Raw genomic sequence first — 14,042 nt, 5'->3', positions numbered from 1 at the left:
CAAAAGACTTTGGAAATGAACGCTAAATTGCATCACCGACTCAGATGGCCCTTTGCGAAGACGATGCAATTGCTGGAAGGCATCATCACAGTCGTCGGCATGTCCAAAGGCGCGTTTGAAGATGTCCGGGAGAACACTCCAAATCCTCACGAGTGGCTGCACTCAAACCATTGTACCACTACAATGCTGTCCTTTAGAGACACATGGGAAATTAATGCAAACGTCGAGCATCATCCCAAGAATGATATGTGGCAATCACCGTGAAGTGATTGAACACATCATCCCCAGGATTCCTGCAAAAAAATTCCGGCTGAACGCGAAGATTGGCACCAAGAGCAGGAGGAGTTGTACCACATGCCATGAATGCCGCCATCAATTGAGTTTGGTTGTTCAATTGCAAGTGCATAGCATCAAGCAATTGGACCAACTGCTGCTCCAGAGTCAAAGGAGGAGATTGTTAATCTGCCATGAAGATGAACGAAAAAGAAAAAGCAAAAGAAGATAAATGACAAAAAGCTAGAAAGAAATGGTAGATCTAGACAATGCAAAAAGTTAGATCTAAACCAAATTCCTGAAAGGGAAGAACAAAAAAAAAGAAATGGAAAAAGCTAGATCTAAATAATACAAAAGCTAGATCTAAATCAAAATCCCAAATTCAATCACTCTTCAGGGACAATCAAAGGTGCCCTCACCTTCACCAATGTGAGTGCTTTGAATATGGAAAGGGAATACAGAAAATGTGCATATCAATTAGCCTAAAAACCCTAGCTTATATACAAGAGTGAGTGGTCCGGATTGAAACCAATCCGACGGCTACCAAAATCCCACTACGCTAATATTAATATACGGCATTGTAGCCGTACACTTGGCTCTCACAGGACCTATAATTTATATGATTAATAATTGTTTCTAGCATTATAATATTATCATGGTTAACATTTGATTACCAGATTTAATTAGTTGCTTTAAGGTACTGCTATTTTCTATCTCCAATGTTTTCATGAAGGAATCTAGACTAAATCCTATAATCAATTGTTACTAATTTTTTAATTCTTTATCACTTTGGCTGCACAAAAACAAGGAGGTTATAGTAGCCATGTTCTTATATCTCCAGTTTCTTAGTGTAATTATAACCTTCATTTACTATGCACAATGACACTGTTTTGTAATTGTTCTTTACTGCCAGATTAAATGTTAAATTCTTTGGGGGTCTTGTATAAGAATTTGAGGCTGATAATTTAATCATAATATAGCTCTATAAAATAAAATTGTTATATACAGTGACTATAATATATGTGTTTATATTTCTATCTTACTATACTATATTGCCACCGAGCTAATTTTATATCTAGTTGCTTTTGACAAGCCTAATAAGGCTCACCTATACACATTGTCTATTAACCTTAAATACATGAATTTTATTATATTTTTTTAACTAGAGCTCAGAAGATGAGGTAATCACAAAATCTCACTACTTGTTTATTGATTTGCTTAAGAAAACCTGTAAGTGGTAGTGGATATTCCAGATATATAAGTGAGCTTAACTTGAGTCAATGAAAGTATAAATTGATACCAACAATCAAAACAAGAACAAAAAACTTGACACCACCAGATTCAGCACTTATGCTGTCAAAAGACAGGGGCTTTGCAGCACACACGATCCTTGTCTTGCTCTATTGCATCTGACTTTGGAGAATCAGGTTATGACATCTTTGCAGTCTCTTCTCTATAAGTATTGCTATAACTCTCCTAAATCATTGTAAGAATCCTGGTGATTATCCCTATAGAAGTGTTTCTTTGTGAAGCTTTAGGATGTGCTAGTTTCCTCCAAAACAAGTAGTTTCTTGTCATGATGGTCTCCTGAGCAGAATTTTTAAAATTATCACCACATTGATGATGGAACAATTGCTGTAATATGTCACTACCAACTGCCAAAGTTTTTGTTTACTGCCCCTCTCCCTTGAAAGCCTCAATGATCTGGAAAAATTGACATACTCCATTCTTATATGCACAACATTGTGGTGAGAAAAAAACTAAGTCCAATCTACCAGTGTCTTTTTTTGTACCAAAGTAAAAATAACAATTAAATGAGATAATTATTATTTTTATTAAAGTGTTTAAAATAGATAAAAAATTTAAATTATTAATTAAAATAAAAATAAGTAAACCAAGTGTTGCTACTAGCACAGCAATCTACTTTTCAAGTTTGACACTTGATTTTTAACTTTACCATCTTCATCTTACATAGGCTATCTATTTATTTATTTTTATAAATATAAAGATTAAGAAAAATGTATAACTTAAAGTATTTTTTTCTAGCTATTATAGATATACTATTGTAAGAAAATTGATATTTTTTTCCAATAATACTCTATTAATCCTAAAAATATTAGCATTAATACGAATATTAATAATTTATGTAAATACATAACATTAGAACACAAATGGTAGATGGTGAAAAAATTAAATACTTTGGAGCTCAAGCACTTGGTAAGTGAGGTTTGGATGAAAATCTTAAACATCAGTGCTCATTGAGAAAAGAGAGATTGTACGCCACATTATAAATAAAAATACTATCATATAGATACAAAATAGTTTTATATATTATGCACTGCAGCTTATCCTATGTGTATTACTTAGTTCTATTGATTCACTCGCATTTAGCTAGGTAAGATGATATCTTATGTATTACTAATTAGATTATGTGGCTTCTAAAAATATTTAAAGCATACTAACAGTATTAATTATTATTTTATCTGGATTTCCTTTTGGTAGTGCACAAGAATTTCTCTATAGTAATTTACTTTCAGATTTAACTATTTAAAACTATATGTACTAAAAAAATTTAGTTTGCATACCATATATTGATTTTCTTAATAATCTCAAATGGCCAAACATAACAAGATGCAAGCAGTATGTTCTTTTGAGGGAAACTCTTAATGATGTTGTCAGGAGGCAAAGACACTAGATTACTAAGGACAACAAGTAAATGATTCCATTAATTTCATCAAGAATTTTCTACTTTGAATTAATATTTAAGGTATAAATCAATTTTACATCTGTGATTACCATTGGTATATCAAATATACCAAGCATTATAGTATTATGGTATAGAAATTATCACTAAATATTTGTAACAACTATGAGGTTGATTGTTGGTTAGATTTGTGAGAAAGTTGCTAGTCTTACAACCTTTGTGAGGACAAGGGGAAAATTAACTTTTTTGTAATGAATGTTATAAGTCATGCTACTTTTGTGATGGATGAATTACATTAAAATTAATTCAATTAATTTGATTTAACAAAATTTTATGCATTTTGTTTATCAAGAATTTGAAGAGGTTAATCTCAGAAGAAATTATTGTTACTCTGTTAAGGCTCAAAGAATAGAGATGGCAATGAGGCTAAAAAGCTCCATTGAGACTAGTAGAAAGACAATATAAAGGGTAATTGTTTTTATTGCAACAAGAGTGGATATCATGTTAAAAATTATCTTTTTGTGAAAGGGTCAAAGAATGCTAAGATGAATATAGAGAAATCAATTGTGGATATAAATTAGAAGTATATTGTGATAGCTCTTCCAAGCCCCATAGCAAATGTTCAAGAATCTAAATCTTGAGTTTTGTGAAGCTTAATAGTTTTATATGCAATCAGCTTATAAAGATATTCAAGGTAGTGAGGCTAACAATTTTTTTTATCTAGGTGCCATACTCAACTTTTTGAGCTTTAAGGTGGTGAAAAAACATAGTTTACCTGTAAAGAAGAGCTTGGTGATTTATAAAATGGTTATAGTTAATAAAACTTGTATTTATGGTGAATGGGCTCTAAATGTTTTTTTAATGGTTTAGGGGATTCTTGTATAAATCTTGTTACATAATGTCATTTTTTGGGAAGAAATGGTTTTATAATAGGAGGCCAAGGATTCATTGTGAGTATAATTTCTTGCATGTCAAAGCTAATGGCATTGTGAAGAAAATTTTGAGGATAGATAATAGTGATACTCCATTGATTAATGCTTTAGAGTATATTCATGGATATAAATTTTATATGAATCACATTTAAGAGGAATTTTGTGATATATTTCATGATGAGTTGCCTAATGTTTTGCCTTTAGAATATGAGATTTAACATGAGATTAACCTGGTTCCTAGACCTACTCTTTATCATTGACAGTTGACTCATATTAGTCTTACTGAAGAGAAGGGGATCAACATACAACTTACTAAATATTTTCAGAAGAGATGGTTGCACATAAGTAAGTTTTTGTAGGTCTTTTCAGTGTGATAATCAAGAAGAAAGATAAGATATAATGTTTCTACATAAAATACAAGGGATTAAATGCAAGATAGTAAAAAATATATTCCAAATCTCTTGTATTGATAATTTGCTTGATCATCTTTGTAGTATTTAATATTTTATAAATATTGAATTAAGGTAAGAGTATCATCATATTTGTGCCAAACTAAAATATGTTTCAAATACGGCAATTTGGATAATAATAATTTAGATAAAGACGGGCCACTGTGAGTTGATGCCATTTAGTTTGACAAATGCTCCCACAACATTTTAAAGGTTAATGAATTAATTTTTATAGCCTTAATTAGGAAAGTTTGCAATTGATAATATTAGTGTTCAACTCCATAGTGGAGGAATATAAGATACATGTGAAAAGATTTTTTTAACTTTTGAGGGATAATTTAAAGTTATCCAATTATGAGTTTTCTTGGAGGAAATTGAATATTTTGAGTATTTAATTTTAGCATATAGTGTGAAAATTACTTATATAGGGGACAAATGGTAAACAAATTTTATTAGTGGATTTGTTTTGCAAACTTAAGGAAGTAGATACCTCACCAATGTTGACAATGACCAGGATGAATACCATAACAAGAACCTTTATAGGAGTTGTAACAATCCTATGCCTTAATTCTTAGATTAACTATAACTAAAACTAATTTGAAGGTGGTACCTCTTGAACCAGTCTCTCTATTGACCTTACAAACTCAACCATATTTGTTAATGGATGATTTGAAGTTGTTGTGACCACTATCATACAACTTGTAGAGATTGCTCTAAAGTTGTTGGATGACCTCTCATCACCTAGATGGATAGCTGGAGGAGACTTAGGTTCTAATATAGAATCTATATCAAGTTGGAATTTATACACAATATGTTGATCTATGAGCATTTTCTTGCTCTCCATTAGTGAATAGTAAATTAGTCTTAAAATCAATCATAAACTCAGGTTCAGGATATTTGTTGACAACTCAAGATCAATTTAATATAACAATTCTCAAAACCTTTGCTTAACATTATGATAAGATAGTGGGACTTATCAAGGATATACTACTAGACATGAATGGAGTTTGTATGCTCCTATAGATCATTATTATTAACTTTCAGGCTGAATTGGTGCAATCATACTTATTGCTTCTAGGAAAGAGTGGTTAGAAGAGGTTTTGGCACATATATACTAGGATGGCAATTAAATAGACATATTGGCTGAAGGATGTACAACAATAAGAATGATAGAAGTAAATAGAGATTACATTAAGTCTAAATGGTCATATTGATATGAATATTTGCTCATAGATGAGATGTGGGAAAGTGAAGGTATTTTTTTTCAGAACTTGAGAAATAAAGAAAGTGTGACATAGATGTTGTGATTTATAGTTAGATTTAATTCTTTCAGAAAATGAATAGTCAATGCTCTTAATTTAAGTTGGGGTGGCACTACATACTTGGATACTTTATATGGCTAATTAAAACCTTTTGTAAGCTCCTGAATTTGAAAAAACCCCTTAACAAATTGAAAAACGGGGTGTACTTTTGTTCATAGGCCATTTCCCTCTATATTTCAAGTTATTATTTTTAATTACTCATAATCTATTACACCCTCGTAAACAAAAGTTAAGAGCCATAACTCTCCCAGAAGCAATAAAAGTTAAAAGCTACAGCTCTTTTGAGAGCTCTACTCTTTTGACATCCTATCCCTTAGGTCAAGCTTAGCCAAAGAAAATTGAACTTACAAGATGTTAATTTCAACATATGCAAATATAAATTTTGAATTTAAATTTCCTAAGACCCAATATTAATCAAACTTAAGGACACTTAACTCAAAGTATCCCAAAACTTTTAACTGATTGAAAAAAGAGGTGCATTCTTGTTCATGGCCCCTTTCCCTTTATTTTTGACCCTTATGGATCGTGGAAAATTTAGTCGTTTATAATATTGCCCTCTTACATTAAATCCATATCTATTCTTACTATCTTATTAGTAATTTAAGACCACCATTACTATAAACAAAAAAAACCATCTATGTCATAAATATTTATTTTATAATCACTATTTACCATCCTTAGGATCGCCACTATTGTTTAATCAAATCTCTCTTTATCCATAGTTATATTCACCAACAATATATTAGGGTGTTATTAAAACCCATTGACCATAGAGACTTCCTCACCATGTAACCATACCTTTCATTATCAAGTACAAGAACCAGTCCTCTTCCTTTCCATAGTAAAAAATTTTGAGATAATTTCAAAACATTGCAAATTAATATAATCCTCATAGATACTCCCCCTACCTTTAATAACTAATGTGCCCTAGCCATATGGCTAGAGCAAGGTGTAAGCAACTAAGAAAATAACTTAAGAGATTCTACTTTAATCACTTAACCATACTTTTGATCACTTGGTGAAGTCTCATAACCTTCATAAATTCTATTCTAGACTTGAGGACTTGCTAGCCCTGTGAATAGCATCTATGACACTCAGCCTTTGCACTTGATCCACATACCCTATGTATCTGATCCACAATATTAGTTTGTTACACTAAAGCCATGTTCATTTACCCTTATCTCATTAATAGTCCTAGACCACCTGTACCATAGTCCCATTTTTCAAAGACTAAGTCATTCGTCTATAAATAGTCATCCCAGAACCACTTTTTAGCATCCTTAAAATGCTTGGAGACATAGGAACCACTCTATCCTCAGTTGTATTCACCAACACTGCCACTAGGTCAAAGTTCAAAAGCCCAACCATTACATCCCATTGACGTTTGGGACTTCCTTGCCACATGATTACATCCTTAGTCACTACACAAGAAGACTATTTTTCTTCCTTTCCACGGTCTGGGATTTTAGAACAATATTTTAAAACATTATAAACCTATAGTACTCTCCCCACTTTTTGCCTTTGAGGGCCCTAGCCATATGGCTAGAGCGAGGTTCCAATGAGCTACACTAGGTATCTAAGTAGATAATGCCACCCACACTTGGATTAAAAGCATTGACTATTCGATCTCCTAGAGGAGTTAAAGTTAGTTTTTGAACACATCACCAAATTATCCCACTTGTCCATTTGTATTCACTCTAGCCTTGGATTTTTTAGTGGTCATATCATCCCCCACCACGTGGGTATAGCCTTCCTTGGTCATACTAGCCTTTCTTGGCCATAGACTTGGACTTTGACTTTGACTCAGTTGTAAGCTCCTGAGTTTGGACTTCCCGGGAGGTCACCCAACCCAGTACTATTCAACCCCAACTTTGACTTTGACTCAGTTGTAAGCTCCTGAGTTTGGACTTCCCAGGAGGTCACCCAACCCAGTACTATTCAACCCCAACTTTCACTTTGACTCAGTTGTAAGCTCCTGAGTTTGGACTTCCCGAGAGGTCACCCACCCGGGAGGTCACCCAGCCCAGTATTATTCAACCCCAACTTTGACTTTGACTCAGTTGTAAGCTCCTGAGTTTGGACTTCCCGGGAGGTCACCCAGCCCAGTACTATTTAACCCCAAGGACGCTTAACTCCAAGTATCCCAAGACCCTTAACCGATTGGAAAAGGGGGTGCACTCTTATTCATGGGCTCTTTCCCTCTATATTTGAACCCCATGTACCGGGAGGTCACCCAGCCCAGTACTATTCAACCCCAACTTTGACTTTGACTCAGTTGTAAGCTCATGAGTTTGGACTTCCCGGGAGGTCACCCAACCCAGTACTATTCAACCCCAAAGACGCTTAACTCCAAGTATCCCAAGACCCTTAACCGATTGGAAAAGGGGGTGCACTCTTATTCATGGGCCCTTTCCCTCTATATTTGAACCCCATGGACTGTCTCTCGAGTCGTTCCCTTTGGTTGCTTACATCAGTCTCAGTCTCAGACTCAATCTTGGTCTCGGTCTTGGTTCCATCTTAAGTCCAGCTTAGACTCGACCTTGGACTCTATCTCAGGTCCATATCAGACTCCATCTTGGGTCCATATTGGACTCTATTTCAGGTCCATGTCGGATTCCATCTTGGGTCCCATTTTAGACTTTATATCGGGTCCATCTCAAGTCCATCTTAGATTCCATCTCAGGTCCATCTTGGGTCCATCTCAAATCCATATTAGACTCTATATTGGACTCCATCTCGAGTGGAACTCCATCTTAGGTCCATCTTAAGTCCATATCGGGTTTATATTAAACTCCATATCGAATTCCATCTCGGGTCCATCTTAGATCCATATCAAACTCCATATTGGACTCCATCTTGGACTCCATCTTGGATTCCTTTTTAGACTCCATCTCGGACTCTATCTCACATTCCTTTTTAGACTCTTTTTAGACTTGTTCTTAACACTTCTATGTATCATGACACCTGCCACGTGTCAATCTTTTTTGTGTCCTTTTTTAGAGACTCATTCATTGATTATTTCGTACTCATTCCTCGAACATTTTGTTTGGAGTTCCACTCCTACTCTTGACTTTTCAAGTTAGAGCATTCAATCCAAATATGTTATGCTTATTAAACTTTCATTTCAACCATTACCATGTGGCACCCTTTCTACTCCATTTTGGGACATAGGGATTTGTGTCTCACATCATTGATACCTTTGGATGCCTAAAATAGAATTTAGATATGTGGAAAATTTGTACCAAGTGCAAGTGAAGCCACCTTTAGGGTCGTAGCATATATTAATAAGACTCTTTCAAGTGGTCAAAGCAATTAAATGATTAAAGTGGAATGGAAAATTTAATTATGGCTTTGCTAACTATAACCAAATTTGAATTATTGAATAAGATTAGCTTAAAAACTATTTTTCATAAATCATGGGGAGTTTTTGCAATGAGTCCTCCTCTTTGGCTTAGTGAATACATTATCAATGTGTAAGCAACCAAAAAGAATGACTTAAGAGTGTACCCCATTTTTTAATTGATTAAGGGTTTTAGAATAGTTAGAGTTAAGTGTCCTTAGGTTTAAATAATACTGGGCTAGGTGACCTCACAGAAAGTCTAAATTTAAAAGTTTACATTTGGTATTAGAACAGGTTTTAAGTTTGACTCTTTTGGTTGGTTTAGGGGAATAATTTTATATTTTGCATTATAACATGTTTATTCTATAGTTTTTTAACTTCTAGAGAATCTACTTTACAAACTTATTTGTAATCTTTGTTTGTCTATTCTTTTGAGGCAAGTAAGTACTAAATTTTAAATGGGTGATATTGAACTTCTGAATTAAGATATTCACCACTAAACCAAGGAAATGAGATCTATGATCAAATAAAATGATATATGGTACTAGAAAAATTACTATAGATGAAGTTATTGTAGTGTCCTAGTCTATTGCAACACAAGAAATTACCTCAACTTATAATGTAGTGGATGTTTATCTTTAATATAGACCATCTCAAATTACTAGCCAAGTGTTTAACAAATCAAACATTATCCACATAGCGATATGCATAGCTTGGAGTATAATTGTAAATTCATCTGAGTCAATGCAACTAGCAAAATGCCACAAAATATCAACTACCAAAAGAAACTTCACTATCTTTTTAAAAAGTTGATATCTTACTTGTTGAGATAGGGATGGAAAAAAATCTTCTCATAGAATTGTTAGTAGTTTGTATAACAAGGATAATAAACCACCATAAGATGTCTCAAAAATCATAACCAAGTCAAGAGGAACAATGAAAGTTAACAGAAGTGATACTAAAGGACATTAGCTAATATGTATTCATTCTCAGTTAGGATGACAAAGTCAAAGACTTGCAATTGCAACATCCAATAAGCATATTAACTTTGTAAAATAGGTTGGTTGAGTTAGCATATGAAAAATTGTAGATGGCCTACTCTTGATAAAATGTCCTATATAATGTCAAAACTTATCAAAATCAAAGACAAAAATTACACAAACAAAATTCACTAGCTTTAAATGCTCTAGATTACACTTGGTGAAATATATTGCGTTCAACACAAAACGTGTATTGAACTGTAGCTAGTGATGCAACAATATGATAAAGCTAGTGACAAAGCAATATTAATACGTTCACTATGCATTATAATAAAGAGGTGGAACTATTTTGTAGAGTTGGGTGGTTAAAGAGCAACAATAAATGTAAAAGATGATCATAAGTCTTTTGATACTACCCTAGTCTTTTAAGTTGACTCATATAAAAAACTGGATGTACATACACACCTACTGAAAGCTTTAACTTATATACCATATTATTAATTTTCTGAATAATCTCAAATGGCCTAATATAATAAGATGAAACTTTATCACTTTTTCCTTTTCATAAAGAGGTAATGGAAGTCTTTAGAAAAGTAGATAGAAAAACCACCTAATATGATAATGACAAAAGCTTCTATGCTAATTGGTATAATCTTGAATTTTCATAAGATTGCCTCAACAATCATGTAGAATCTTATCTATTTTAGCTACCAAATTATGAGCATCAATATTCAAATCCAGAGAATCTACCTAATAAATACCAAGATCAATTAGTCAAGGATGTCATCCATACATAGCAATGAATGATGTTATAGTAATGTTGTCATGCTTGCTATTATTATAAGCAAATTTTGCCAAAGGTATATATTAATCCCACTACACTAGCTAATTTTAACAATACTAGTATATAACATGTTTTCAAAAACTTGGTAATACATTCTGTTTCCTCATCTATGATCACCACTACTAAACTTAGAGTAGTACCTAAACCATGAAAGAAATTTTTCCAAAATCCACTATTAAATTTTGTATCATGATCACTAACAATATCCAAAGTAATTCATGAGTAGAAAAAACCTCACTAACATATTTATTTGGTTATAACTCTTTTAGCAATAATAGTACTTTTAAGAGGGATAAACCTCATGTATTCAGTCAACCTATCAACTATAACCCAAATTTGCTCATTCTTTCTGAATGTGATACACTTAAAACAAACAACTCTGAATCCCTAATAAGTGTTCCTATAGTTTGTGTCATTTTCCCCTCCCTCATAAACTAATCATGGATGGTAGTCTCGAGAAGCTAAATGAGCGTTACATGAAGGGAGTTCAAGACTCTATAGTCATAGAGAAAAGATGTGTGAATGATAACGTCAATGTTATGACAAATAGTTATGAAAGAAAGAAAGCAATATAATGTTCTCATATGACAATAAAGCCATATAAACAAGAGAATATAAATAAAGCAATAGCTCAAATTATATAGCAATATAACTATAGAACTCATCTCTCCCCTTTCTCAAGAATATCATCTAAGTTATAATTTAAATTTAGAAACACTCTCTTTTTGACTTCTCATATAACATTATTCATGAAATAACCATTTAATTGAACCAACAACTCGTGAGTTGTTTTGTAACTTACTTTTGCTAACCTTTGAGCAAGAATATTAGCTAGACAAACTTTCTCAACATTAATCTCTAGGACCTAGATGATTAATTGATTCATAACATCACTAGAGTGTAAACACGCTCTAAATTTACTCACATGAAATGTTAGATGAATTTTCAAATTAATTGGTAAGTCAAAAGTGTAAATATAATCCTTATGTGCGGCAAGATATCCAAGACCTATAATATTGAACTAAACATTGCCACTTTTTTTTAAAGCCTGTTATGCGTTTAATAGCATAAGAAAAATCTTGATACTAATTTTGTACTCTTGATGATGACAATGCCCATAAACTTATCTTTTATCTTATTCTTGAGCTTGTCTTAACTAATTCAAGCTTGTCTTGTATATCCTCCAAGAAATTATAAGTAAATTACAGATCTTGGTTTACAGCTATACATCATTATGAATTAAGATATATAAATAATGAATTGTTGAGTGTTATTATAAGAAAATTGAAGCAAAGGTAGGTACTTCTCTCATACACTTTGTAGAGTCAAAATTTTATAAATAACTAAGGAGAACAAATAAAAAAATAGTCTATAAGGGTTCAAATATAAAAGGAAAGGGTTATTAACAAAAGTGTAGCCTCTTTTCCAATTGGTTAAGGGTATTGATATATTTAGGGCTAAGTGTCTTTATATTAAATAATATTAGACTAGATGACATACTGGGAAGTTCAAATTTAAGAGTTTATACATAAAAAACCTTAAAATATCTTCTAACATCTGATTCATATTCTTTAACTCAAAATCATGAGATGCTAAATCATACTAGTGTCTGCCCATTTGATTGTGGATGTGCACCACTACTTCTACTTAGTTTAGTCTCTAGCTTCTCAACGATTGTTTGTTAAAACTTGGATATGAAGTTGGGATTTCAATCATTTATAATACCATCCTAGAGACTAAATAACTCATCTATAAGTAATTGAGCAAGTTTAAAAGTTTTAATTATAGTCTTCATTAGGAAGAAGTGAGCTATCTTTGTTAAACGATCCACAACAATCTAAATAACATTCTTTCCTTAAAAAGTTTTAGGCAAATTAATGATATTGTATATTGAGATGCTATCCTATTTATTCTTGGGTACATATAAAGGATGATAGAAGCTAATAAGATTTTGATGATCTCTTAGCAATTAAACTTCATTCCAAGCCAAAAGAATTACTTTTTTATTAATATATATGTCATCAGTCTAGATGCTTAGTAATTAGCATATCATAACACTTAATTAAGGTTTATTTGATGAGTTTATCAACATGAGGAACTACATATGTCCCTTTTTCACTAGGATGCCTTTTTATATCTCTAATGACACAAATTTATCACCTTTCAAATCTGTAGAGATATCCTTTAATAAAACCTTCACATGCACATTAATGGTAAAGGAGTCAAAGTCAACAAACTTCTTAAGCTCATTCAATAGATCTCTTGATAGCTTCACGAATCAAATTAAATTCACTATCCTATATAAAGTATCAGCCACTTTATTGCCATCTCTATGCTTTTACCAATTTTAATAGACATCTATAAGAACTTTTGCTAATAAGAAAAGTTGCCTCAAAATTCCTTTTGAAAATTAAAATCCTAGAAACACTAATGGTTTGAATTCAAATAAAAATCTGATTTATATAGATAATGTTGTCATTCATTCATAATAGTGATCCTAGTATATAACTCCTTATCAAGTAGGCTAATTCTATTGTATGACATCAAATTTGTGACTGATATATGTGAGAGGACACCCAACTTAAAGCAAATAACAATATAAATCACATTTATCTAGACCACAAGAGGCTTATCAAGATAAAAAGGCTTCTATACTAGAGTAGAGATATAATTAAGAATTAATTTAATAAATGTAATAAGAATTTATTAAATTTTCAATTTATTAATTTAATTAATTCAATCTTACCTCTCCATCTCTTGTAAATATATAAAATTTACCACATAATGACCAAAATTATATAGATTCCTGTATATTTGACAAGGTAGTGGAAGCTTGTAAATATTGCCTTTACTACAAAGCTTATAAAAATCAAAACTCTTAAATTATGAATTGAATTTTTTGTTATATATAGTTTAACATTGTTATATTCCAAAGAGTCATTAGAAGAATAGAAAAAAAAACTTTGATGTAATAAAGGGTTTTATCTCATAAATTTAGATTATAGTTTAGCAATCAACTATAGTAAATTTTGTAAAAAGTAATGAAACACTTTATATTATAATTAAAGTAATAAATAATAAATTTTAAATGCTAAGATCTTATTCCTTACACCATTAAAGGGGTGATCACTTGATTGTAGGGCCCTTTCTTTGTTCTATTATCCTGATGTGGTGCATAACAATCCTCCCTTTGTCAAG

Source organism: Selaginella moellendorffii, unplaced genomic scaffold (assembly GCF_000143415.4).
Source record: "Selaginella moellendorffii unplaced genomic scaffold, v1.0 SELMOscaffold_38, whole genome shotgun sequence".
NCBI lineage: Eukaryota > Viridiplantae > Streptophyta > Lycopodiopsida > Selaginellales > Selaginellaceae > Selaginella > Selaginella moellendorffii.
This window is presented reverse-complemented; position numbering follows the sequence as displayed.